Here is a 27,634-nt window from a genome sequence, read left to right as displayed (position 1 = left end):
CACAGCTGCATGCTTAGAGTGCTGGTGTGTTGCAATTTATTCATCAATTTTTACAGTTATCAGAATTCTTTAGGAACTATCACAGAGCCAAGACCAAAGGAAGAAATGTCAAATTGGAAAACACCAAAAGAAAATATGATATGTCTTGAAGAAAATGGTACTAATTTATTTTATATCCTCTGTATTTTCATTTCATGTGGAGGTATTCAGATGTATATTATGTGTGAGAGTGCTCATTTAGTTTTAATCAATCTTGACACAATTTTTAATCAGTAGAATTGTCTACTGTTGTTAGTGACAAAAAGAACAATTGTTATGTATGTACTGTGTCAAAAAAGTTGCTGCAAGCATCAATCCATGCCATTAAATGCATTTTTCTGTAGTTACTGCATTTTAAATAATGTCTAATTCTTGTGATAAATGTCTTAGTTATATGTTGGGTAAATTAAACCTTGCAAACATACTAACAGAGATTATTGAATTGTAGCTTCAGAAGCTCAATTAACACCTGAGTAATTGGAACTGGCAGATACAAGGAGCTTCAGGAATTGTAGCTTGTTTCTGTTGTTTATTGTGTGAAGTCTGAAAATGCAGATTTTTGTTATTTCTTTTTGGCTTTTATTACTTGGATAGGTATTTTCCAGTTAAGAACTGTAACAGAGTAAAAGTGCCAATGGCATTTTTGATAAATCTGTGATACTTTGATTTTTTTGTGCTAACATAGGTTGTTAAAAGCATTTATTGCTTTTAAAATTTAAGTTTAATGTGGATATTTAGCTTCAGAATTGGGCTTAATATTGATTAAACAATTAAAAGATTTTATCCTATGCCATGGCATTTTTATGCTTCTACTCATTACAGTCGAATAAGTGGCTGATACTGCCATTTATTTTTCCATTTAACAAAAACAAACCTGTTTGGAGTTGTTCAGACTGAGTGAAGAGGGGTTAAACCTGTCAAAAAATCCAAGTAAATTCATATGTCTTTATGAGCAATGCTGTTGTCAGGTTGACAGAGGATGCACTGAGAGCTTTATTTGGTGTGGTGAAGAGCAGAGTACTAATAGAGCACAGTGTTTCGAGAAACTATTTGATTTTGTTGCCCAGCTGCCATTTTTTAAAAAAAGCTTACTGTTTCGGTCAGAATTCAGTTGTTTTGGGAAAAAAAGAGAAATGGAAACTGATCAATGGTTGTAAGCTATCTATACTTAAATATTTAGGGGTATGCTTTCAAGCTACCTATAACTAAATACTTTCAGGGAAGTTTTATTTGTCTGTAAATAAATACCTAAATGAGAGAAAATACAGAGCCATCTGTATGTGATAGTGAGTGGGAGAAAGAATGTTTTATGCTATTATACCTCAGTATCTTGTTTCACATTATGCAGCAGTTCCTTCATGTTGGTTAAGAATTTTATACCAGCAAATTTTTATGCTGCAATTAAGAAAATAACTCTTTGAAAGATCCCCTCACTCATGCATTCTGTTATGCTGGATGTTGGCTTTGTGGGTGAAGCCCTCATTGCTCAGTCAGAAGATTGTGGGTTCATCACATTCCAGAGAGTTGACTAAAACATTTAGGTGGGATTGAGAGATTGCTGCATTGTCAGAGGTTTGTTTTATTGAATGAAGTATTAAATCTGAAAGTACGTTTAAGAGAAGTAAATTTAAAAAAAAATAGCAATGAGATCTTGCATCTTATTCTTGCCTTACATCTGAACTTTAGTCCTTTGGTGTATGTTTGGGCTAAGGCTGCTGTGTGATCTGGAACTGAGTGGTTCTTGTCAATCTCAAACAGGGCATTGGTGATCAGATTATTCACTGTTACCACATTATCAATTTCACCATTTATCATTTTGTCTAGGATTGAGAATAACCTGATTGAATGGTAATTATTTGGGCTAGATAAACACTGAATTTCGTGGGTACATGGTTGTAAATCATTCTGACTTTTCTTTGTAATTCATGGGCTGAGCCCTTTCATCTTAGAAGATAGGGATGATGTTAAAACTGTCACTTGCCATTATTTGTTCATTAGTACATTGCCATTCCTGAATGGATGTGCTAGACTGCAGGCCTTGGATCTGATTATTGGATTACGTGTTGTTTTTGTTATTTAGAGTTGCATTTGACATTTTAGAACCTTGTTTCTGGTATTCTTGATGCTGCCCTGGCACACTCCACTGCATTAAAAGCAGACTTGACCCCATGGCCTGAATGAAGGATGTGTCAGGGCATAAAATTACAAATCGTGGAATACAGTTCCGTTTCCAGTGGTCCGTAATGACTCCATGGTTGTAAAATTTTGAGCTGCTAGATTCATTCTGAACATACTCTATTTCATATAGATGGTGTATTCAGTGTGAAAGTGGGACTTTTCTCTAAAAGGTCTATATTTGTTCATTCCAGCCTGTGACATTGTAAACACTTAAATCTGTTCCTGATAGTTTTTGGTGAGAGTGAGATCAAATTTGTTTACAAATGCAAGAGATTCTGTAGATGGTGGGAATCTTGAGCAGCACATCAAAATGCTGGAGGAACTCAACAAATCAGGCAACATCTATGGAGGGGAATAAACTCAATGATTTGGGCCGAGACCCTTCATCTTGATTGGAAAGGAAGGGAGAAGACCTCTACAGGGATGTGTTGATCCCTCTAAGAATTATATGTGGTTTGTATTTGGCCTTATTCTTATAAGCTCTAGAGTAAAGGAGCCTAGTTTACTTAATATTTACCTATAAAAAGAGGCATGCCATTCCAGATGCCACACTAATGATTTTTTTGTGATCATTTAGCAAAAATGTACACCAAAGAAAAGAAATCAAAGTTGCACACAATACTTCAGGTGTATTCTCACCAAAACCCTGTGTAATTAGAGAAAAACATCCTTATTGCAGTGCTCAAACCCTGGATAAAGGCCAAGGGGTCACTTTTATTCATTGTGTCTGCATCTGCTGTTTAGCTTTCAGTGACTTATGTGCAAGGATGTCAAAGTCCTTCTGCCTATGAACATTTCCTAATCTTGACCCTTTGAGAAATTGCCCAGAATTTCTTTTTGTTTCTCTGAAGTGGATGACTTCACATTTTTACACACTATATTCCACCAGCCATGTCCTGGCCTATAATCTTAGCTTGTCTATGTCTCATCTTTTTGCATTCTCTTCACTACTCGTAAACTCATGCAGTTTCATGTATTCAGCAACTTGGGCATCTTGCATTTGGTTCCCTCAGCCAAATCATTGAAATAAATTCTTACTGCCCTCCAAACTGATGAAGCCAATCTATTACTGCTTTCTTTTTGTTAACCAATTCTCACTTGAGTATGTTTTTCGCATTTCCTTCTGTTTGCTTATTAACCTTATGGGGACAAAATAAAAAGCCTTCTGTAAATCAAAATACATTCTATCCACTGGTTCTCCCTTACCTATTCTACAGATTACAGTTTCAGCAGACAAGATAAAGTATAGGAGCAGAATTAGGTCTTTTTACCCATTGAGTCTGTTCCACCATTCAATCATGGCTGTTTTTTTTCAACCTCATTATTTTCCCCTTTCCCCGTAATCCTTAACCCAGTTTCCAATTAAGAATCTATCAATTTCTGCCTTGATGAGTCAAACATGATTTTCCTTTCACATTGACTCTGTTCAATTCTATTATTTCCCAAGTTCTTCATATCACATCCTTTATAACGGATTCCACCATTTTCTCTGCTGATGACAGACTTTATTCTTCCTTAAATAGTTGGGCCGTTTGTGTTATTTAACCTGAAGGAACCATTCTTGATTTGATAGAATTTTGGTCAGAGCATTCTGTGTCACTACAATTACCTTTTGCAAAAGTCTAGAATGTCCATAATCATGTCCTTGAGTTTTGTCAGTTTATTGGTCATTAATTTCTCTAGTAATATTTTGTTATGAATACTGATTTATTTTACAGGATTACTGATTTCTCAGTTGAGAAAGTATTTGGTAATCTGGAAAATCTTTCCTTGTCCTTGTTTGACTTATTGCCAAGACTTATGGGATCTGGAACCAATATTTGGACACCCAGGTACACCTTCCCACCTGTACATGCCCCCTTTGACAGATGTGTACTGCTGGTGAGACAGAATTTATCTTACCAACAGCTGTATGGAAAGAATTTTGTTTGTCTGAATTTGGTACCCTAGCTGATACTAGATTTACTGCCCCCTTTATTCTTACAGGTGATCCCTCCAGGTAGCAGAAATTCACCCTGAACTGCCATAATTGTTGCTAAAATGTGAAATAATGAAGCAAAGTTGATTCTGGTTTTACAAGTCGAATGTAGTATAACAATGTACCTTGCATGATACAAACAAATGTATCTGTGGTATTGATATTCTATATTTTAGTTGCTAAAACAAGTTATTCTTTCAGTTACCGATTATCCATCAAGATAACACTGTCAGAAATTATTTTAAGAAAATAGTATGTGACTCTTCATACCTTTCCCACCTTTTCCTTGATTCTACTATGTTCAAGGTTCAGGGTCCTTAAATTTTTATTTTATTACTTGTAGTTGCTTTATTACAAATGTTTCCAATATTGGCAATAGTTCACAGTACATTTAGCTTGGCCCATTCTACTCAAGTAGCTGGACTTTACATGAAAGCATGTAGTGTATCTGTGAGTGTACAATTACATGAATAGAAGAAGACTATATTTTGCAGATTTATTAATGACACAAGTACCATTAAAACCAACTGCTATGTCAGGGTATTGATACATTGAACACAGAACAGTACAGCTTAATACAGGCCCTTCAGCCCATGATGTTGGGCCATTCCTTTAACCCCCATCCCTTGCCTCCCACACAGCCTTCCATTTTTCTTTCATCCATGTGCCTAAGAGCCTCTTAAATGTCGGTAATGTATCTGTCTCTACCACCACCCCTAACAGTACATTATACATACTACCTACCTCTGAAATTCCTTTATATGTTCCTCCATTCACAAAGTTATGCCCCCTTGTATTATCTATTTCAGCCCTGGCCAGTCTATCTATGCCTGTTATCATTTTGTGCACCTCTATCAAGTCATCTCTTATCCTCTTGTCCGAAGGGAAAGGCTCTGGCTCACTCATCCTGTCCTCATAAGACATGCTCTCTGATCCAGGCAGCACCCTACTAAATCTCCTCTGCACCTTCTATAAAGCTGCCACATCCTTCCTATCATGAGGCAACCAGAAATGAACACAGTATACCAAATGTGGTCTAACCAGAGTTTCATAGAGCTGCATCATTATCTTGTGGCTCCTAAACTCAGTCCTTTGACTAATAAAGACCAACACACCATATGCCTTTTTAATCATCCTATCAATTTCACTGCAACTTTGAGAAATCTATAGATGCGAACCTCAAGATCTCTGTTCCTCCATACTGTTAAAAATCCTGCTATTAACCCTGTATTCTGCCTTCAGGTTTGACCTTCCAAAGTGAATCACTTCACACTTTTACGGACTCACCTGCCACTTCTCAGCTCAGCTCTGCATCCTGTCAATGTTCTGATGTAACCAATGACAACCTTCTGTACTATCCGCACCACCACCGACTATTGTGTGGCTTACAAACTTCTAACCCACATTCCACTTCCTCATTCAAGTTACTAACTTGCAAGTTGAGTTGATAGTAAGAAAGGCAAATAAATTATTAACGTTCATTTCCAGAGGACTGGGATCTCAAAAGCAAGGCTGAAATGCTGAGGCATTATAAGGTATCGGCCAGACCACATTTGGAATATCGTGGCAAGTTTTATAGGATTCAAAGGTTCATTTATTATGAAACTATACAATTTTGAGGTTCTTTTTCTCCTGATAGCCTCGAAACCAAGAAAAAAACGGCAATGCAAACATCACACTTCAAACCGCCCTCCACATACGAAACGTGAAAAGAACATTGACTACCTAATCCCCCTCTACCCGAATAAAGAAACTACGTAACAAAAACATTGACTCCCAAATCCCCTTCACCTGCACAAAAAAACAAGAAAGAATGGAAAAAAAACAGAAAATTAAAAAACTGTAAGACTGAAAAAAGTCTATAGTCCAAACCCATATTCATATTTATATCTATGCCCAAAAAACAGAAAATCTCAGTAATTCCTCTGGGCATAGTGGCAGGCCACACAGGTTCCCCTCTCTGGTAGCAGGGCGATCAGAAGGCAGCCAACCAGCGCACACCTTCCAGATTCACCGTGATGTTTCAATCCTCCTTGTCGTTTTAATCGGCGAAATGGAGTTGAACATTTGCTTGTACCCCCTGCAACCTCCTAACCGGGAGGCTTGAACTCATTGCCTCCTGGAATCCTCTCGGAGACAGCAAAGCACTGGATCACCCAAACGATCTCCAAACTGCAAATCACAGGCTTGAACAGTTCCAGAAACATATTCAAGATAAAAAGTAGATGTAAAAGAAGGGAAATAAATAGTTCTGTGGTCTATCCCAAATATGTCGATTGTGAGAGCGATGTATGTAGGTGCCATCTTGACCAGAACTTTTAGGCCCCATATCTAAGAAAGGATAAGACCATAAGACATAGGAGCAGAATTATGCTTTTTAGTCCATCAAGTCTGCTCTGTCATTTGATGTTAGTTAATCTATTTAGCCCTCAACGCATTCTCCTGCCTTCTCCCCACAGCTTTTCAATCCCTGACTAATCAAGAACCTATCAACCTCCACCTTAAATATTCTCAGTGACCTGACCTCCACAGCACCCTGTGGCAGTGAATTTCACAGATTCACCACTCTCTGTCTGAAGAATTTCCTTGTTCTAAATGGACATCCCTCTATCCTGATAGAGCTCCTGATATGATAAGTCATTCATTCCCAGAATCATTTCCGTGAACTTCTTTTGAACCCTCTCCAATATCAGCACATCCTTTCTTAGATCAAGGGGCCCAAAACTTCTCACAATACTCCAAGTGAAGCCTCACCAATGCCTTATACAGCTTTATATCCTTGCTTTTATATTCTAGTCCTCTTAAAGTGAATGCCAATTTTGCATATGCCTTCCTCACCATCAACTCAACCTGCAAGTTAACCTTTAGGGAGCCCTGCTCAAGGACTCTCAAGTCCCTTTCCACCTCTGATTTATGAATTTTCTCTGTTTTGAAAATATTCTGTGCTTTTATTCTTTCTAACAAAGTGCATGACCATACACTTCCTGACAGTGTATTCTATCTGCCACTTCTTTGCCCATTCTCCTAATCAGTCTTAAGTCCTTTTGCAGCCTCCCTGCTTCCTCAACACTACTTGCCCCCTCCACCTAGTTTTGTATGTTCTGCAAACTTGGCCAGAAAGCCACGAATTCTGTCATCCAGATCATTGACATATAGTCTAAAAAGCAGTCCCAACATTGACCCCTGTAGAACACCACCAGTCACTAGCAGCCAATCAGAAAAGCTCCCTTCATTCTCACTCTTTGCCTCCTGCCAATCCGCCAGTGCTCTACCCATGCTAGTATCTTTCTTGTAATACTATCAGCTCTTAAACAGCCTCATGTCAAAGGCCTTCTGAAATTCCAAGTACACAACATCTACCATTCTCCTTTGTCTATCCTGCTTTTCACTTCCTCAAAGAATTGCAACAGAATTCTCAGGTAAGATTTTCCTGAAGGAAACCATGCTGACTTTGGCCTATTTTATCATGTGTTTCCAAGTACCCTGAAACTCAATCTTTAACAATCCACTCCAACATCTTCCCAACTACTGAAGTCAAGCCAATTGGCCTATCATTTCCTTTTTTTCTGCTTCCCTCCCTTCTTAAAGAGCCGACAGGTGGGCTAAACCAGGTGAGGGTTGCCAACGGGTCTCCTACCCCGGTGAGATAGGGACATGCCTGTGCTAGCATGTGAAGTCAGCTCTGGTGGTCTGGGCAGAAGAGATCTACAGTGAGATCCAAACTTCAGGAAGGCAGTGCTGCAATGCTACCTGGAAAGTAAAGAGCATGGTGAGACACAGAGGTCATAGTCAACCACTGCAACCAGGGAAGGCTCCAGTTGTGACACCTACTCGTACCATTGGACCTTGACTTCTGAGGTTGAGAGAGTAGATCTCCTCAGTGCAATGGCTTTTCCATTTAAAAACTCTCTTGCACAGATTTCCTACCATGGTCAGTGGACAACCACTAGTAATATTAATAGTGTTCTAATTTGTTTTGTATTTCATTTAAATACATAAGTTAGTCTTGACAAAGGGTCTCAGCCTGAAACGTCGACTGTACCTCTTCCTAGAGATGCTGCCTGGCCTGCTGCATTCACCAGCAACTTTGATGTGTGTTGCTTGAATTTCCAGCATCTGCAGAATTCTTGTTGTTTAAATACATAATTTGTTACTCAGTTAAACAGTGGTTTGTATTTTCTTTTGTACCTTTTTAACTATTTCCATGGCCAAAATTGGGCCAAAATGTACTGGTCCCGATGTGCCCCAATTAACCGGAATCCACAGTATTTTAACAAGGTATCATGCTATATCAGTTTAATTAAGCTTTGCACAGAAACTTTGCCCGTACAAATCAACAAAATATGGGTTTTAGATTGCTTTTCACAACACAAAAGGAAAAATCCTCAAGAAAAAGAAAAAAACTTGAACTTTACCAGTAAAAAAGGGTTTGTGTTAAAATTATAACTTTAATAAAGGTCATACATGGTTAAACACTGAGGCATGTACCACACTTGCAATTTGAGGCAAGTGGAAGGATTACATTATATATGTAATTTCTGCGTTATAAATATTTTTCAGAGTTACAGTGAGAGTAGTCTAGTCTAGGCAATACACAATGAAGGAAATTTATGTACAGACTGATGGCTGGTAACTGAGTTATATTGAAAGAAGTGTGTTGTCAACCAACATCAGTATCACTCAAGTTCCTCACTGAAGAGACAATTTAATGGCTTTTTCGGAAATATTGCAAGGGTAGGCAAGAATGTTTTCTTTCAGTAAAAATCAATAGCTGATATTCTGTTGCTCCCCAGAGCCACTTTTACAAACTTTTCTTTGATTCAATTTTCCGAGTAACCTGGATTGAGCAGAAGAAAGCAACTCTTATTTCTGCAAAGCCTCTCCCATGCTAAACAATTCAGTTGAAAGGAGTAAATTCTTCATGCATACCAAGTGTAAGACAATCAGGTCAAATCAAAGACAGTGGAACAAATTAAATTCACTTATACTGCAGAAAGAAGAATTCAACAAAGGACGGTCAACTTTGTACTTTTAGTTTACATAACTATAAAGGACACAAATCCAAGTTCTGTTGAGATTAGGGACATCATATCAGAAGCAAATGAATTCAGTCATGATGTTCTGTTGGTGGCATTAAGCACAAATTTTGTAATGATTAAATAGTGACTGTCAAGCATAGTGACTGTCTAGTTTAGTTATGTCTATACAGCTTACAGAGTCTGATAAACATCTCTCCATTGCTCCAGAATCTGAGGTGTGAATGTGATCTATGGACTGCATTAGCAATTATTGTATGGTAAATTGCCAGGATACACCAGTGACTTCACAATTAAAACAAATATTTTACATGACAATCTCTGCTTTCAGCCCCTAATACAAAATACATAAAATCATCCTTGGAGAACATAGTTCTGCATAGTATTACTATTATAGAATGACAAGATAATAACTTCAATGTAAAAGCAAATATAAGAGAAGAATTTATTTCAAGCCCTGCTTGTAACTCTTCAACTACATGGGCATATCCAGTACAGTAAAAGTCATTTTAATTATTATTACTTAATGCGAGTGAGAGGCAATTTAATTTGCTCATGCAACATGTGATCAGTACAGCCTTCATTGGATTGCGAGCAAGACACAAGTGGCAGTTGTTAAAAACAGAAATGTTTCACGACAGTGGATTTCCAAATAGTGCACAAATATATTTAGGGATGTAAACCTTTGGTCATTGTGCAGTCTAGGCTCTTGTGACTCCAGATCAGTGTTTCCCAACTTACATGTTGCCCATCGCCCATCGCCCAACACCCCCCCCCCATCAAAGCACTTTCATACTTGCCAACACCTCTCTTCGGCACAATATACTTTCTAGTGCCCCATAGTGTAAAAACATGTCTACCATATGCTAACATGAGAAAAATGATTCTGCTTTAAACTTTTGTTTGTCTTTAAACCTAGCTTACACAGTCCCTGTATGCTGTACAGCAGCTTCAATATCAATGTGATCCTTGAGCTTGATGGTTTTTAGCAAGAGTTGAAATATCTGGTTCAAGTTGTGACAGCAAAAGCCTTAAGCCCCCACACATAACAATGTCCAAGTGTTTTTTGTGTGTATGTGGTTCACTGCACTGAAGCCTGTTTCGACAAGGTAGGAGGGTGGAAATGCATTGAAGAGCAGTTTGGCTCTTTTCCAAAGATCAGGAAGCTTCATATGACAGTGTAACCACGTATCACGAAAGCCGACATTTTTGAAAAGCATTTTGGCTTCTTCACATTCTTCCACTTAGCAAGGAAATGGGTTTTTTACCCAGTCTGGAATTTCCAGGTCGTTCAAATCCTTGAATTGATTTTGAAAATCCTTCTTCAGTGACTGCAGGTGTAAGTAGTATTCTTGCAAATCACCATCTATAAAAGAGAGTGCCATACTTTCCATACAGGGAACTGAGAACATTCATCTCCCAATGTTGTCTTTTGTATTTTCAATTTTTTGATAAAAGTGGACACTACATGTTTTGCCTAGATTGAATTGAAATTGTCACCCAGCAGTTTCATATTTAGAATGTTCATTTTGTCATACAGATTGGCAAGGTATGCTGCGTCTCCACATAGTTCCATCTTGTTTCCCAAGCTGTTGTCGACTTTGTGCAAAAATTTAACCACAGTGACAAAAAGATCAAAGAAAAGCTTTAAGAGGCAGCCTTTTGTCAGCCAGTGCACTTCAGTGTGAAGAAGCAAGTGTTCAAACTCTTCATCGTTATCTTGGCAAAACTGATGAAATATTCTGCTATTTAATAGATGAGCTTTAATTTTGTTGATGGCAGATATCATAAGAGTCATGCTTGAAAAAAGTCACTGGCTGAAGTATTTGGCTGCGAAATGTTGGTGATGAATTACACAATGGATTGCAAACAAACTTGGAATTTCTTCTTTCATTAAACCAGCATGGTGACCTATCATATATAGTGCTCCATCTGTTGCACAAGAAATCATGTTCCTAATTGGAATACTTTTATCCTCAATATACATTTTGAGTTCATTGATTGATTTTTCATTGTTATTTGTTTTTGTCTTTTTACAAAAGATCTCTTCATAAATTTTTCCATTTCTGATAAACAGTACATATGCCATCAGTAATGTCTTGTTGTCTCACACAGTGGAGTCATCCAGTTATATCCCAAATTCTGTTTTTTGTAGCTGTGTGAATAGTTGATACTCAATGTCTTTGTTCATGTTGTCAATATGATGAACTTGAGAGTTGTTACTCAGAGGAATTGATTTTAAAATACTGGTATCCATTTTGAGAACAGTGGTGAGCATTTCTGATACAGCAGGCATTATGAATCTTTCACCAATGGTATGAGATTTTCCACACTTTTCTATCATTTTGGAAATGTTATAAGAAGCAACGAGACCACTATCGAGGTCATTTTTAGCTTTCTTGCCAAATGATTGGAGTGTACAACATTGTTCAAATGCTGCTTTCATCTTCTGGAACTGAGTAATGCCATAAGTAGCCTTTTCGGGGTGTCTTTTACGGAAGTGTTCCTGCAATCTTGATAGTTTCATGGCTTCATTAGAAAATATAGTATTACAAATAAGACGCATGGGACATTACTGATCTAACGGGATGGAATAAAACCATACTCCAGGTATATAAACATAGTATTGATGCATTTCCTGTAGTTTCTGTTTCTTAGCAGGATTAGAATTCAAGGCCTCACCCTCAAAGATTGCGCCGTAAGTATTTATCCGTCATTAATGGGGCTAAATTAAAATGAAAAATTAACACAAACTGGGAATGACTATTGGATGTTGATGACAGCAGCAACTTGACACAGATGGAACGATGGTAGCAGCATGCAGAGGTGCGGCAAGGCGAAGGTAAAAACGATCACAATAGCGAAAATTAAGTTAAAAAGGGTCCAGATTGGAATCTGAATGTTAGTCGGGATAGAGCGAGTGTTTGGCAAGCTACCTTGATACCACCCCAGTTAGTGCAATTGACCAGTCAAGGAAGTCTCATAATCCCCAAAAATGGTTCTTGACTGCAGACATGAAGCCAAGGGGTCACTTTGAACAGCTCAAGAGGAATCATCAGGGTTGGCAGTTCCAGTGACTGGCTGCCTTTTACTGCCTGGTTCCAACCAGCGCTATATCGTTGCGTGACCTGTTTTCTGTTGATCTGTAGAGAAAGTTGAGAGGGTGTACTTGACTTAGCAGCTGTTAAATTGCATGAACTTGTTCTGTGCTGCAAGTTAAAGGGAATTGTTGGGCACACTGGTTGCTAATTTATGCATCCCCATTAATGTCTTTTTGGTTGATACAGTTGGATGAAATTGCTGAGTTTCAGATGTGCTGTGAAGACAAGTGCTCACTGCCTGCAGAGCTATGGTTCTTCCTGTGCTCCAGTGCCTTATCCTTTTATTTTAGAAAATGCCTGTTCTACTAATTGTTGGTCAAGTCTCATGCCTCAAGTTAGGGTGCTGCTTACTGCTCCACCCCCCCCCACCCCCCGACAACTTCTATTCTGCTGATGCCCCCTTGGGACAAATAACTGCCCTTGTTGGGAATCGCTGCTCTAGACCTGTTGATGAGTTTACTTTTAACTATTTGTTTAGTTCAGGGAGAGAATGAGATGGACATAAATGCAGGCATGGATAGCGATGTCCACATCCCATGAATAAATAAAGAGAAAAAAAACCTGACTGACTTCTATACGTGAATAATTTTAGCTCTGAATTATGTTGCTCTTTCTGCTGATAAAGCATGATGTACTTGAGGTGAAATAAGAGGATTATGTTTCATTCAAAACAATTACCATCATATTAATACCTCTTCCTTGAAGTTTAGGTAATGAACAGAAGCTTTTTAAGCTACCTCATTGTTTCCTTACTAGATTTGATGCAAGCATTTGAGCAGTTCTACCTGCCAGTCTGCAAACATTGAGGGTGTTATCATCCATTCCATACAATGGATAGAATACAATGTCTCAGATATGAATTCTGGTAGATATTTTACATATTTATTGGTGCAATGTGCAGCATTTTCGGAGTTCCATCTGTTTATTGAGCTGCATAGCAAAAATAGAATTCATTACTTCACAATTTACAGCAACTCTTTTTGCCATGGGCATATGATGGAACAAATAATATTTCTCAATATAGTCAGATAAAAGCAGAAATCTTTAACTTTCTATTAAAAAAAATGCCAATGATTTATTAGTGGTAGAGCAGTCTCTGTCATTGTAAATGTTGTAACATGAATGCATGATGTAAGAAATAACAATATAAGAAGATCATAGTTAAACCTTTATCAAAAAATTATATTTAGATAGCAACAAATTGAAATGCAAAATCTATTTATGAATGATACCTTGTGCACATTTCGTTTGTATAGTTTGTTCAACGTGTTTTGTTCAGGGATACAATAAAATGGCCATTGGTCAATCTGTATTCCTGAGTCAAAGAGATAGGATTAGTCATTATTTTCTTCACAGAAAGTAGTTAACTTGTAAGAATACTTAAGGGTTGATGTGAATCCCATTTTGTTGAAGTTTCAAGGGAAAATTCTATTTATTTTCGTTATTCCTGAATAATTATGCTCTTATTTTGGCAGGATTCTGTGTCCTTGGATACGTGTATTCAGAATACTCTGTCAACACTCTATCCCCCCTTTGAGGCCACAGCATCCACTGTTCTCTGTCAGGTTTTTGATGTCGTGGAGAAAACATATTGTGGTGATGGATTGTGCTACCTTATTGATTCCTCGTCCCTGCTAAACACATTCTGCAGTGCATCCAGCAGGACGCTTGTGTAAGTAAAGGTTTAAAAGCAGTGAATGGAGGTAAGTTATAATATGATTTAATATGTTATGACTTAATATAAAATGAAAGAGTGAAGTAATGTAAGATAGTGTGACGGTTATGATAAATGTCTTTATTTAAAATGTAAAATACGGTTGTCAGAGATGCTAGCTCAAAGCAAACTGCAGGAAAAGGTACAGTTCATCTGCAGTAAGTTTACCTAAACTCGGCCATGTATTTAGAAGAACCAGAAATGACTTTGTCCAAAAATATGAGAACTATGAATTGCCCCTTTAAACAATGTCATAGACTAAATAACTTTATCTCTAAAGACGATTTATAACATCAAATCTATTCATCCAAGAAGCTATTACTTTTTTGACCTTAGAGCCATGTAATTGAAAGGACTAATACAGGAATGTTTTCATTCTGCAAAAATTTGATAATGAGTATTTATTGAACCACCAAGCGTATGATTGGAAAGCACATTAAATCTGGTTTGTGAATTCCTTAAGAATTGATGAAATGAAAATACAGATGTGTTTGTATTTTGTTTGATATTTTAGAAGCATGTATAAAGGATCTTTGTATGTTACTGAATGCTTGATAAATGTAAGAATGACTTGGGTTCAATAAACACAAATCCCGTTAATATAACTGATAAATTTTCTACAATTTAAGAGATATCAGTTTAGGATAAGTGCTTGTTTTAGTCACCTGCTTCGCATGCCAAATGCATACTTTTGTGACATTGCTCTTTAAATAAATCATAATCACAAGTGGTATGACTGGACCATCTTGAGTAATAACTGGTAAAAATAATGAAATACAAAGTACAGTTTTGTTTACACAGCTCAGTACTGAGAAAGCAGTGCCCTGTTAGAAGATTTAGAAGTTACATTGAAGATTCATGTGCCCTCTTGGGTGGAGACCAATGTAGCAAAAGACCAACGAAAGAATCCAGATCAGCGATATGATTGTCAACTTGGTTTGATGCACAAGGGAAGTGGAGAAAAATGGCAAAGGAGAGGAGCAATCTCAATCTTTCGACTATAAAGTCCAGCAGCATCTTGCACTACTTGGCAGTGAAGAGCAAAGCACAGCACAGGAACAAAGAAGGAAGTATAAACTTTTCAATTATTTGCCTTAACTATCTGTAAAGTAGGTTGGTTGAAGGTATACAAAAATCTTAGGAATTCATGGATTTTCTAATGTGCTTTTGTTTCATATCAGTCTTTGTCATTCATGTATATTTTTGTAAGCTAAATTATTAAACTTGCTATTTGGTGGACGGGTTACACTTGAATCCTAGGGGGACCAATATCCTGGCAGGGAGATTAGCGGGGGCTACTGAGGTGACTTTAAACTAGAATGGTTGGGGGGTGGGAATCAAATTAAAGAGGCTAGGCGTGAGGAGGTTAGTTCACAACAGAGGGATGGGAACCAGTGCAGAGAGACAGAGGGGTGTAAAGTGAGCGTAGAAGCAAAAAGTACAAAGGAGAAAAGTAAAAGTGGCAGGCCGACAAATCCAGGGCAAGCATTAAAAAGGGCCACTTTTCAACATAATTGTACAAGGGCTAAGAGAGTTGTAAAAGAGCGCCTGAAGGCTTTATGTGTCAATGCAAGGAGCATTCGTAATAAGGTGGATGAATTGAAAGTGCAGATTGTTATTAATGATTATGATATAGTTGGGATCACAGAGACATGGCTCCAGGGTGACCAGGGATGGGAGCTCAACGTTCAGGGATATTCAATATTCAGGAGGGATAGACATGAAGGAAGGGGAGGTGGGGTGGCGTTGCTGGTTAAAAAAGAGATTAACGCAATAGAAAGGAAGGACATAAGCCGGGAAGATGTGGAATCGATATGGGTAGAGCTGCGTAACACTAAGGGGCAGAAGACGCTGGTGGGAGTTGTGTACAGGCCACCTAACAGTAGTAGTGAGGTCGGAGATGGTATTAAACAGGAAATTAGAAATGTGTGCAATAAAGGAACAGCAGTTATAATGGGTGACTTCAATCTACATGTAGACTGGGTGAACCAAATTGGTAAAGGTGCTGAGGAAGAGGATTTCTTGGAATGTATGCGGGATGGTTTTTTGAACCAACATGTCGAGGAACCAACTAGAGAGCAGGCTATTCTGGACTGGGTTTTGAGCAATGAGGAAGGGTTAATTAGCGATCTTGTCGTGAGAGGCCCCTTGGGTAAGAGTGACCATAATATGGTGGAATTCTTCATTAACATGGAGAGTGACATAGTTAATTCAGAAACAAGGGTTCTGAACTTAAAGAAGGGTAACTTTGAAGGTATGAGACGTGAATTAGCTAAGATAGACTGGCAAATGACACTTAAAGGATTGACGGTGGATATGCAATGGCAAGCATTTAAAGGTTGCATGGATGAACTACAACAATTGTTCATCCCAGTTTGGCAAAAGAATAAATCAAGGAAGGTAGTGCACCCGTGGCTGACAAGAGAAATTAGGGATAGTATCAATTCCAAAGAAGTAGCATACAAATTGGCCAGAGAAAGTGGCTCACCTGAGGACTGGGAGAAATTCAGAGTTCAGCAGAGGAGGACAAAGGGCTTAATTAGGAAGGGGAAAAAAGATTATGAGAGAAAACTGGCAGAGAACATAAAAACGGACTGTAAAAGCTTTTATAGATATGTAAAAAGGAAAAGACTGATAAAGACAAATGTAGGTCCCCTGCAGACAGAAACAGGTGAATTGATTATGGGGAGCAAGGACATGGCAGACCAATTGAATAATTACTTTGGTTCTGTCTTCACTAAGGAGGACATAAATAATCTTCCAGAAATAGTAAGGGACAGAGGGTCCAGTGAGATGGAGGAACTGAGTGAAATACATGTTAGTAAGGAAGTGGTGTTAGGTAAATTGAAGGGATTGAAGGCAGATAAATCCCCAGGGCCAGATGGTCTGCATCCCAGAGTGCTTAAGGAAGTAGCCCAAGAAATAGTGGATGCATTAGTGATAATTTTTCAAAACTCGTTAGATTCTGGACTAGTTCCTGAGGATTGGAGGGTGGCTAATGTAACCCCACTTTTTAAAAAAGGAGGGAGAGAGAAACCGGGGAATTATAGGCCGGTTAGCCTAACGTCGGTGGTGGGGAAACTGCTGGAGTCAGTTATCAAAGATGTGATAACAGCACATTTGGAAAGCGGTGAAATGATCGGACAAAGTCAGCATGGATTTGTGAAAGGAAAATCATGTCTGACGAATCTCATAGAATTTTTTGAGGATGTAACTAGTAGAGTGGATAGGGGAGAACCAGTGGATGTGGTATATTTGGATTTTCAAAAGGCTTTTGACAAGGTCCCACACAGGAGATTAGTGTGCGAACTTAAAGCACACGGTATTGGGGGTAAGGTATTGGTGTGGGTGGAGAATTGGTTAGCAGACAGGAAGCAAAGAGTGGGAATAAACGGGACCTTTTCAGAATGGCAGGCGGTGACTAGTGGCGTACCGCAAGGCTCAGTGCTGGGACCCCAGTTGTTTACAATATATATTAATGACTTGGATGAGGGAATTAAATGCAGCATCTCCAAGTTTGCGGATGACACGAAGCTGGGTGGCAGTGCTAGCAGTGAGGAGGATGCTAAGAGGATGCAGGGTGACTTGGATAGGTTGGGTGAGTGGGCAAACTCATGGCAGATGCAATTTAATGTGGATAAATGTGAAGTTATCCACTTTGGTGGCAAAAATAGGAAAACAGATTATTATCTGAATGGTGGCCGATTAGGAAAAGGGGAGGTGCAACGAGACCTGGGTGTCATTATACACCAGTCATTGAAAGTGGGCATGCAGGTACAGCAGGCGGTGAAAAAGGCGAATGGTATGCTGGCATTTATAGCGAGAGGATTCGAGTACAGGAGCAGGGAGGTACTACTGCAGTTGTACAAGGCCTTGGTGAGACCACACCTGGAGTATTGTGTGCAGTTTTGGTCCCCTAATCTGAGGAAAGACATCTTTGCCATAGAGGGAGTACAAAGAAGGTTCACCAGATTGATTCCTGGGATGGCAGGTCTTTCATATGAAGAAAGACTGGATGAACTGGACTTGTACTCGTTGGAATTTAGAAGATTGAGGGGGGATCTGATTGAAACGTATAAGATCCTAAAGGGATTGGACAGGCTAGATGCGGGAAGATTGTTCCCGATGTTGGGGAGGTCCAGAATGAGGGGTCACAGTTTGAGGATAGAGGGGAAGCCTTTTCGGACCGAGATTAGGAAAAACTTCTTCACACAGAGAGTGGTGAATCTGTGGAATTCTCTGCCACAGCAAACTGTTGAGGCCAGTTCATTGGCTATGTTTAAGAGGGAGTTAGATATGGCCCTTTTGGCTACAGGGGTCAGGGGGTATGGAGGGAAGGCTGGGTTCTGAGTTGGATGATCAGCCATGATCATAATAAATGGCGGTGCAGGCTCGAAGGGCCGAATGGCCTACTCCTGCACCTATTTTCTATGTTTCTATGTTTCTCCTGAATGTGGTCTGCCCCCTCCCCCTCCACAGCAGAATAGACATTGTTCAACTAGATGTTTTTCAGTAGGCATGACAAAAGATACTACATTCCTTAAGGGAAGAAGTAATGAATGCAAATGAAAATACTGTGCTTTTGGAAGAGCAAGATAAAGAGGATTGATTTGGATGGATTCAATTACATATCTGGCAAAATAATTACCTCCTGTTTTGTAAACTTGAATGATGCTTCAAGTTTTAGAATTGGTGCTTTAAGTTGTTTGTTCCTCCTCCTGCTTTGCACTCACTTAAAGATGAAATGAAAATTTTAACTTTTCAAGCTGAAAGTCAAGTTTATTATCAAATGCACAAGTACATGTATACATAGATACAATGAAGGATTTACTTTTAGGAGCACCATATGTATATTTATGATCTAAGTAGCATTCACAGAAAAATATAAATTATACACTATTTTACAAGAAAACATAATTAGAACCAGAATCAAGTCCATTTCAGTGCAACGTGTTCAAAGTGTACATAATGTTCCTCAACTGTAGTGGTGAGGGTTTTGCTGGTCGATTCAAGAATCAGATCGTTAAAGGGATGTAGCTGTTCTTGAACCTGGTGGTGTGGGACTTTGAGCTTCTGTACCTCCTGCTGATGGCAGCTGAGAAAAGATGGCATGGCCGAGATGGTGGAGTTCTTTGTTGATAGATGTTGCCTTCTTGAATTTCCTTGGATACTATCAGTGGTGGGGAGGAGCATGCCTGTGATATATTGGACAGAATCCACTACTCTGCAGCTTCTTATATTACAAGCATTCAAATTGCCATACCACACCATGATTTCAGGGTACTTTCAACTGTGCATTTGTAGAAGTTTATTAAGTGTTTGACGATAAATCAAACCTCCTTAAATTCTTGGGAAATCTCTTTAGGTTTTGTTTTCAATCCATTTCTCTCATAGGCCTGTCTGCAGTGTAGCATTGTCTCTTAAACCCTTAATTACTACTTATCCCTATTCAAGGGCCGGTTTTCTACCTGTGCTAAACCAACAAGTTGGGCATTACACTTGTTACCTTGATTCAATATCTATTTGTTAGCTTGATCTAAACATCAAGAAAATCCAAGTCCTGCACCAACCGACTCCAGATCGAGCTCCTAAACCTCTAACCATCCAAGTTGACAACATACCTCTGGAGAACACTGATCATTTCCCATATCTTGGCAGCCTTCTTTCTTCAAGAGGCAGCATTGATCTTGAAATGAATTGCAGAATAGGCTGTGCAAGTGGAGCTTTTGCCAGGCTGAGAAAGGGGGGCTTTTGAAGATTGAGATAGCAGGACCAACACTAAGCTTCTGGTCTATAAAACTATAGTCCTCCCCTCCTTGCTATATGGAGTGGAGTCAATAGACAATTGGTGCAGGAGTAGGCCATTCAGCCCTTCAAGCCAGCACCACCATTCACTGTGATCATGGCTGATCATCCACAATCAGTACCCTGTACCAGCCTTCTCCCCATATCCCTTGATTATGCTATCTTGAGCCCTATCTAACTCTTTCTTGAAAGAATCCAGTCAATTGGCCTCCACTGCCTTCTGAGGCAGCGCATTCCACAGATGCACAACCCTCTGTGTGAAAAAGTTTTTCTTCAACTCCGTTCTAAATGGTCTACCCCTTATTCTTAAACTGTGGCCTCTGATTCTGGACTCCCCCAACATCTGGAACATGTTTCCTGCCTCTAGCGTGTCCAATCCCTTAATAATCTTATATGTTTCAATCAGATCCCCTCTTATCCTTCTAAATTCCAGTGTATACAAGCCCAGTCGCTCTAATCTTTCAACATATGACATTCCTGCCATCCCTGGAATTAACTCAGTGAACCTAAGCTGCACTCCCTCTATAGCAAGAGTGTCCTTCCTCAAACTTGGAGACCAAAACTGCACATAGTACTCCAGGTGGAGTCTCACCAGGGCCTTGTACAACTGCAGAAGGACCTCTTTGCTCCTATACTCAACTCCCCTTGTTATGAAGGCCAGCATGCCATTAGCTTTCTTCACTGCCTGCTGTACCTATATGCTTACTTTCAGTGACTGATGAACAAGAACACCCAGATCTCGTCGTACTTCCCCTTTTCCTAACTTGCCACCATTCAGATAGTAATCTGCTTTCCTGTTCTTGCCACCAAAGTGGATAACCTCAGATTTATCCCCATTAAACTGCATCTGCTCATTCACCCAACCTGTCCAAGTCACCCTGTATTCTCATAACATCCTCCTCAAATTTCACACTGTCACCCAGCTTTGTGCCATTTGTAAATTTGCTATTGTTACTTTTAATCCCTTCATCTAAATCATTAATGTATATTGTAAATAGCTGTGGTCCCAGCACCGAGTCTTGCAGTACTCCACTAGTCACTGCCTGCCATTCTGAAAAGGCCCTGTTAATCCCCTACTCTTTGTTTCCTGCCTGCCAACCAATTTTCTATCCATGTCAGTACCCTACCCCCAATACCATATGCTCTAATTTTGCCAACTAACCTCTTATGTGGGACCTTATCAAAGTCATGGACAACATCCAGCAGGCACATAAAATCCCTGGAAACATACTATCAAAGATGCCTCCAAGAGATTGGGAATTAGCTGGAAGAACAGGTGTACTAATTCCAGCATCCTGGAGGAAGCTAGTGGTTAGCACAACATTTTACAGTAGAGGTGATCCAGGTTGAATTCCTATTGCTGCCAGTAAAGAGTTTGTAAGTTCTCCCTGTGCATTACCTCCAGGTGCTCTGGTTTCTTCCCACAGTCCAAAGACTTACTGGTTGATAGGTTAATAGGTCATTGTAAGTTGTCCCATTATTAGGCTAGGGTTAAATTGGGGGGTTGCTGGGTAGCATGGCTTGAAGGGCTGGAAAGGCCTATGTTTGTCAATTAATCAATAAAAAAAAACAAACAAACTTTAACTCCATAGCCACATTCGTGACTGAACACCAATTGTGATGGGTTGGCCATGGTTCAGTGATGCCTATAACATCATACGTGTCAATCTGAAACAGTGCTACTTTCATCTACCTTATTCCATATACTGCATGCATTTAACTATGACACCTTCAGTCCTGTATTCACCCTTTTTGATTTTGTCCACCTCCTACATTGCAACTCATCCTGTTGACTGCAATTTTGTCTTATGAACAGCCTCTTCTCATTACACACTGCCTCTGTAAACCAGCTACCTCATCGTCAGCGTTGTCATCCACCTTTCCTACAATACTTCTTGCATTGAAATACACACAGTTCAGGACGCTAGTCAGACCATGCTCAACCTTTTGATTCCTAACTTTGTCTGAGGTCTTACCAGCATCTACCTCCACAAGCCCTCCACTAACTGTTCTGGCACTCTGGTTTCTATCCCTCTGCAATTCTACTTTAAATCCCACCATGCAGCATTAACACACCTTCCTGCTAGGATATTAGTTCCCCTCCAATTTTAAGCGCAAACCATCCTTATTGTATAGGTCCCACTTTCCCTGTATTAAACTGTATAATGGCATATGTAAGGTTCCTTTTCATTGACTACAGCTCTGCCTTTAATACCATCATTCCAAATAAACTGATTCCTAAGCTCCAGAACCTGGGTCTTAGCACTCAGATCTGCAGCTGGATCTTCAACTTCCTCACAGACAGGACCCAGGCTGTAAAAATAGGGGACAAGCTCTCCTCTACAATCACTCTGAGCGCTGGTGCCCCACAAGGCTGCGTACTCAGCCCCCTGCTGTACTCACTGTATACCCATGATTGGTAGCCAAGTTTCCATCGAACTCAATATATAAGTTTGCTGATGACACAACAATTGTAGGCTGTATCTCGGGTAATGATGAGTTTAAGTACAGAGAGGAAATTAAGAACCTGGTGGCACGGTGTGAAGACAATAACCTATCCCTCAACGTCAGCAAGACGAAGGAACTGGTTGTTGACTTCAGAAGGAGTAGTGGACCGCACAACCCAATTTACATCGCTGGTGTGCAAGTGGAACAGGTCAAAAGCTTTAAGTTCCTCGGGGTCAATATCACAAATGACCTGACTTGATTCAACCAAGCAGAGTTCACTGCCAAGAAGGCCCACCAGTGCCTTTACTTCCTGAGAAAACTGAAGAAATTTGAACTGTCCCCTAAAACCCTCACTAATTTTTATAGATGCACCGTAGAAAGCATTCTTCTAGGGTGCATCACAACCTGGTCTGGAAGTTGTCCTGTCCAAGACTGGAAGAAACTGCAGAAGATCGTGAACACGGCGCAGCACATCACACAAACCAATTTTCTGTCCTTGGACTCACTTTACACCGCACGCTGTGGGAGCAGTGCTGCCAGGATAATCAAGGACACAACCCACCCAGCCAGCACACTCTTCGTCCCTCTTCCCTCTGCGGAGAAGGCTCAGGATCTGGGAGCAGCTTCTTTCCAACTGTGATTAGACTGCTGAACAGATCCTGACCCGGATCTGGGCCGTACCCTCCAAATAACTGGACCTGCCTCTCGGTTTTTTTGCACTACCTTACTTTCCATTTTTCTATTTTCTGTTTATGATTTCTAATTTAAAATTTTAATATTTACTATCGATTTGTAATCCAGGGAGCGGGAAGCGCAGAATCAAATATCGCTGTGATGATTGTACGTTCTAGTATCAATTGTTTGGCGATAATAAAGTATAGTAGAAGTATAGTTTTTGCCTCACCAGTACATTGCATGGCTAGCAATCCTAAGATCAGAACCCTGGATGGCCTACTTTTTAACTTAGCAAACAAGATGCCGCCGTGTATGGCAGTTGTGTTGCGAGCTCCATTTCAAATCTACAGTATACTACTAATTTCTAAAATTTTCTTAGCCTTTTCTGTTCAAGTAGTTGATAGTCACATCTATGTTGCATTGACTGTTCTATTTATTATAAATTACTATGATTGCACATTTAGACAGAGACGTAACATAAAAGATTTTTACTCCTCATGGATGTGAAGGATGTCAGAAAAAATTCAGTTCAGCTCCCTGAATGCTGTGTAGAACCTCGGTCACTCATTCTACCCATCTACCAGAGATTATGCTGGTAGATTAATTAGCTTCTTTTAATTGCCCCTCATGTAGGTGGATAGCACAAGAATTGGAGCCAAGTTGATGGCGAGATTAGGATGTAATGAAATGGAATCAGCTGGAATAGTCTGAGAGCTGGAATAGTCTTGTTGGGCCAAATAACCTCGTATTTCATAAGAAGATGTGAGGGAAAAAAAATGCCTGTCTTCGATGGGTGATGTTCACTTTTAAACAGTGACTTCTAGTTCTAGGATCTCTCACAAGCGAAACATCATTCCACATCAATGTTTTAAAACCTCAGTGTATCATGATATGTTTCTGTCAGTTACTTCTCTCCCTCCCTCATTTTCTTTTAATCTCCAGTAGCTACACACCTAGCAGGTCTATCCTTTCCTCATTAGACATCCATATATTTATCCTATCAGTCGTCAATGAACTGCTTCATTATGCATTATACTCTTACATCTAATCGAATAATAGCCTTTCATAAATAAGAAGAACTAAACTGTACCCTTTACCCACCCCACCACTCCCCCCCCCCGCCCTTGGATTTGGTTGCACCGGGGCCCCCTGCATCTTGAAGTATCAGCTCCCAACTTTTGCTAAATCAAAAAAATGCATAGGTTGGGAAAAAAAGCAGAATGTTTGAAACACTCCGCAGATCAGACAGCATTAGTAAAAAGAAAATAAAACAAGTCTTGTGAAGTCAAAGAATTTTTTGGACTCTCTGGATTTGTATTTAATTTTGCTCACAATAAATAAGAACATTCTGTTAGTTTTCCTAATTGCTATGCCTGTCTACTAGTCATTTCTGACTAGGACATCCATATACTTCTAGATCTCAGAGCTTTTCAACTATTTATTTAAAATTCTGATTTTCTTATCCTAAAATGGGCAATCTCATTTTTCAAATTGTATCCTTTTTCCTAGTTCTCCGTCCTATGAATTTCTTCGCAGTCTCATTGTATCCTGCCCAGAAATTACTTTCCCATTTATCTTTATGCCATTAGAAAATTCACCAACCATACCTTAATCAAAGCCAGCCGGTGGTGTAGTAGCATCCTCACCGGACTTTGAGGCGAGTGGTCCTGGGTTCGAATCCGGCCGGCTCTTTGCACCTTTTCCATCTGTGCTGGGTTGAGTGTTGAGCTAGCAACTTGGCTGGGGTGGCATAACTTGATGGGTCAAAAGGGCCTACCCTGCACTATATCGCTAAATAAAATAAATAGATAAAAACATTAACATTTTTTTGGTCCCCCTTGATCCCAAATTTACAGGAACAGGATGCAAGAGCAGTTACTCAAATAGCTTAATGTTACACAAAATTGAAATATGTAACCTGTATCACCAGGAAGAACAGAGCATAAAGCATACAGGCACATTACCTATAGCTTCCCTTCCAGGTCAGATGCCTATCTGATTGGGAAATATATTACCATTCCTTCTTCACCATCGTGTTTGAAATATGGAATTCCTTTCACTAATACACAGTGATTATACCCTCACCAAAAGAATTGCAGTTGGTGATGTAAGAGGCCTATAAGGATGCATTTAGGGTAATTGATACCTATTTCCTGTGAATGAATAAAAAAACGTTACATCAAGCATTTAAAAAGGACAATTAAAACCTTCCCTGTATTTCAAAAGGGGTAGATAAAAGTGTGCTGTAGTGTTGTCATAATTGAATAATACTTTAGTAAGACCATCAGCATAATGTTTTTATCTCCCAGTTTAAGGAGTGCTATGCTTGCCTTGATGAGAATGTAAATCTTAAAAGGAGCGATTTGAGTTCAGTGAATCTTACTTGTTGGAGATTGTGTACAATAGGATCTCATTAAAGAATCAGGAGATTTCAGAGGATGGATAATGTAAAGATGCTTCCTCCTGAATTTAAAGGGAGCGTGAGAAAAGGGGTTGCAGTAAGTGTAAAGGGAATGATGGAAACAGGACCTAGTGAGGGCCAGGAATTCAGATTCAGATTCAAGTTTAGTTATCACATGTACATTGAAACACAAATGCGTCATTTGCATTAACAACCAACACACTTTAGGATACGCTGGGGCACACATTTCAGTTCCAACATAACATGCTCATAATGTTCAACAGAGTAACACAAGCAACATCAATAAGGAAACAAAATAACAGCAGCAAAACATACCCTTTCCCATTGTCCAACCCTCCTACCCACTCACATACATAGACAGGACAGGCTGCTTCTGGGCCTTGGTTCTTGAACCCAAACACTCAGACTTAAGCCTCCAACCTCCAATTTCTAGTCCGGACTCATAAACATCAGGCCTCTGGTCTCCAGAAAAGCTGAGCCAAGGGTTACAACCTTCAGATCTCTACCTTTGGAATTGCCAACTTTGCTCTTTTCCCTGTGCTCTGGCATCACTTGCTTTACCTTCCCCTCTCACTGATCCACATATTTGTCATGATCTCGGGCTAAAGCTGTGACTTGTTTGTACAGAATACAACTAATACAGTGGCATGCATAAGTTTGGGCACCCTGGTCAAAATTTCTGTTACTGTGAATAGCTAAGCGAGTAAAAGATGAACTGATTTCCAAAAGGCAAAAAGTTAAAGATGACACATTTCTATAATATTTTAAGCAAGAAAACTTTTTTATTTCCATCTTTTACAGTTTCAAAATAACAAAAAAGGAAAAGGGCCCGAAGCAAAAGTTTGGGCACCCTGCATGGCAGTACTTAGTAACACCAACTTTGGCAAGTATCACAGCTTGTAAATGCTTTTTACAGCCAGCTAAGAGTCTTTCAATTCTTGCTTGGGGCGATTTTCGCCCATTCTTCCTTGCAAAAAGCTTCTAGTTCTGTGAGATTGTTGGGCCGTCTTGCATGCACTGCTCTTTTGAGGTCTATCCACAGATTCTTGATGATGTTTAGATGAGGGGACTGTGAGGGCCATGGCAAAACCTTCAGCCTGCGCCTCTTGAGGTCGTCCATTATGGATTTTGAGGTGTGTTTAGGTTCATTATCCTGTTGTGGAACCCATCCACTTTTTTTCTTTGGCTATTTTACATTAAAGACGGTGTGATGTTTGCTTCAGAATTTGATACAATATGTGAGGTCCAGTTTGCTGTCAAGTTGAACTGACCCTGTGACAAATTTGGATGTTTGATGGAGTGACGTTGTGAACTTCTTTGAAAATGAAAATCAACCATAGTTTAATACGTCAGTTTTTAAGTGGTTCCCATTGAAGGTTAGAGAGCATGTTGGTGACACTGGATTTCCTGCTGTAATCGTTTAACACAAAGCGAGCAGCACGGCGTTGGATTGTTTCGATGGACTTCTTATTGTTACCTTAATGGGGATCCCATATGGCTGCGCAATACTCGAGCTTTGGATGGATGAGTGTCTTATATGCCATGTCCTTGATGGATTTACTTTTCTTTCTTTTTAAATCTTTTTATTGAATAAGTATACAAAAAGGTAAGCCATATAAACATTAATACAATGTTAAAATATAATAAAATTACAGAAGGTATCAATACCAAAAAAGAATACTACAAACAATGTAATTTAAACATAAGAAACCAAGATAACCTAATAGTATACTAAATTTTATATATATATCAATAGAAAAAAAAGAAAAAAAAACCCCAAAAAAAACCCCACCGTGCAACTAACTAAAAGCAAAGCAAAGCAATGGGCTAACTTGAAACCAAACAGAGTTAAACTTGAAATCACGTCCTCAATCCCGACCTCCATTAAAAACAGTGAAAAAAAACAAGAAGGGTATATATTACATTAAATGAAAATATCGAATAAAAGATCCCCAAGTCTGTTCAAATTTAAATGAAGAATCATAAAGGTTACTTCTAATTTTCTCCAGATTCAAACATAATATCGTCTGAGAGAACCAAAAAAATGGAGTTGGAGCATTAAGCTCTTTCCAATGTTGTAAAATACATCTTTTCGCCATTAAAGTAAGAAATGCAATCATTCTACGGGCTGAAGGGGAAAGATTACTAGAAATTTTAGGTAGTCCAAAGATAGCAGTAATAGGGTGAGGAGAGATATCTATATTTAATACCTTAGAAATAATATTAAAAATGTCTCTC

The 27,634-nt window shown here is 39.2% G+C and overlaps 1 long non-coding RNA gene across 1 annotated transcript; it reads left to right on the top strand.

Annotated features, from left to right (window-relative positions):
* On the top strand, positions 1 to 26,948 carry LOC134348053 (uncharacterized). Its single transcript, XR_010018341.1, has 4 exons — positions 1 to 157; positions 13,808 to 14,004; positions 14,848 to 15,116; positions 26,198 to 26,948. It is a non-coding gene; the product is annotated as an uncharacterized LOC134348053 (long non-coding RNA).
* The last annotated feature ends 686 nt before the right edge of the window (positions 26,949 to 27,634 follow it).

Source organism: Mobula hypostoma, chromosome 6 (assembly GCF_963921235.1).
Source record: "Mobula hypostoma chromosome 6, sMobHyp1.1, whole genome shotgun sequence".
Classification (NCBI taxonomy): domain Eukaryota; kingdom Metazoa; phylum Chordata; class Chondrichthyes; order Myliobatiformes; family Myliobatidae; genus Mobula; species Mobula hypostoma.
This window is presented reverse-complemented; position numbering and strand designations above follow the sequence as displayed.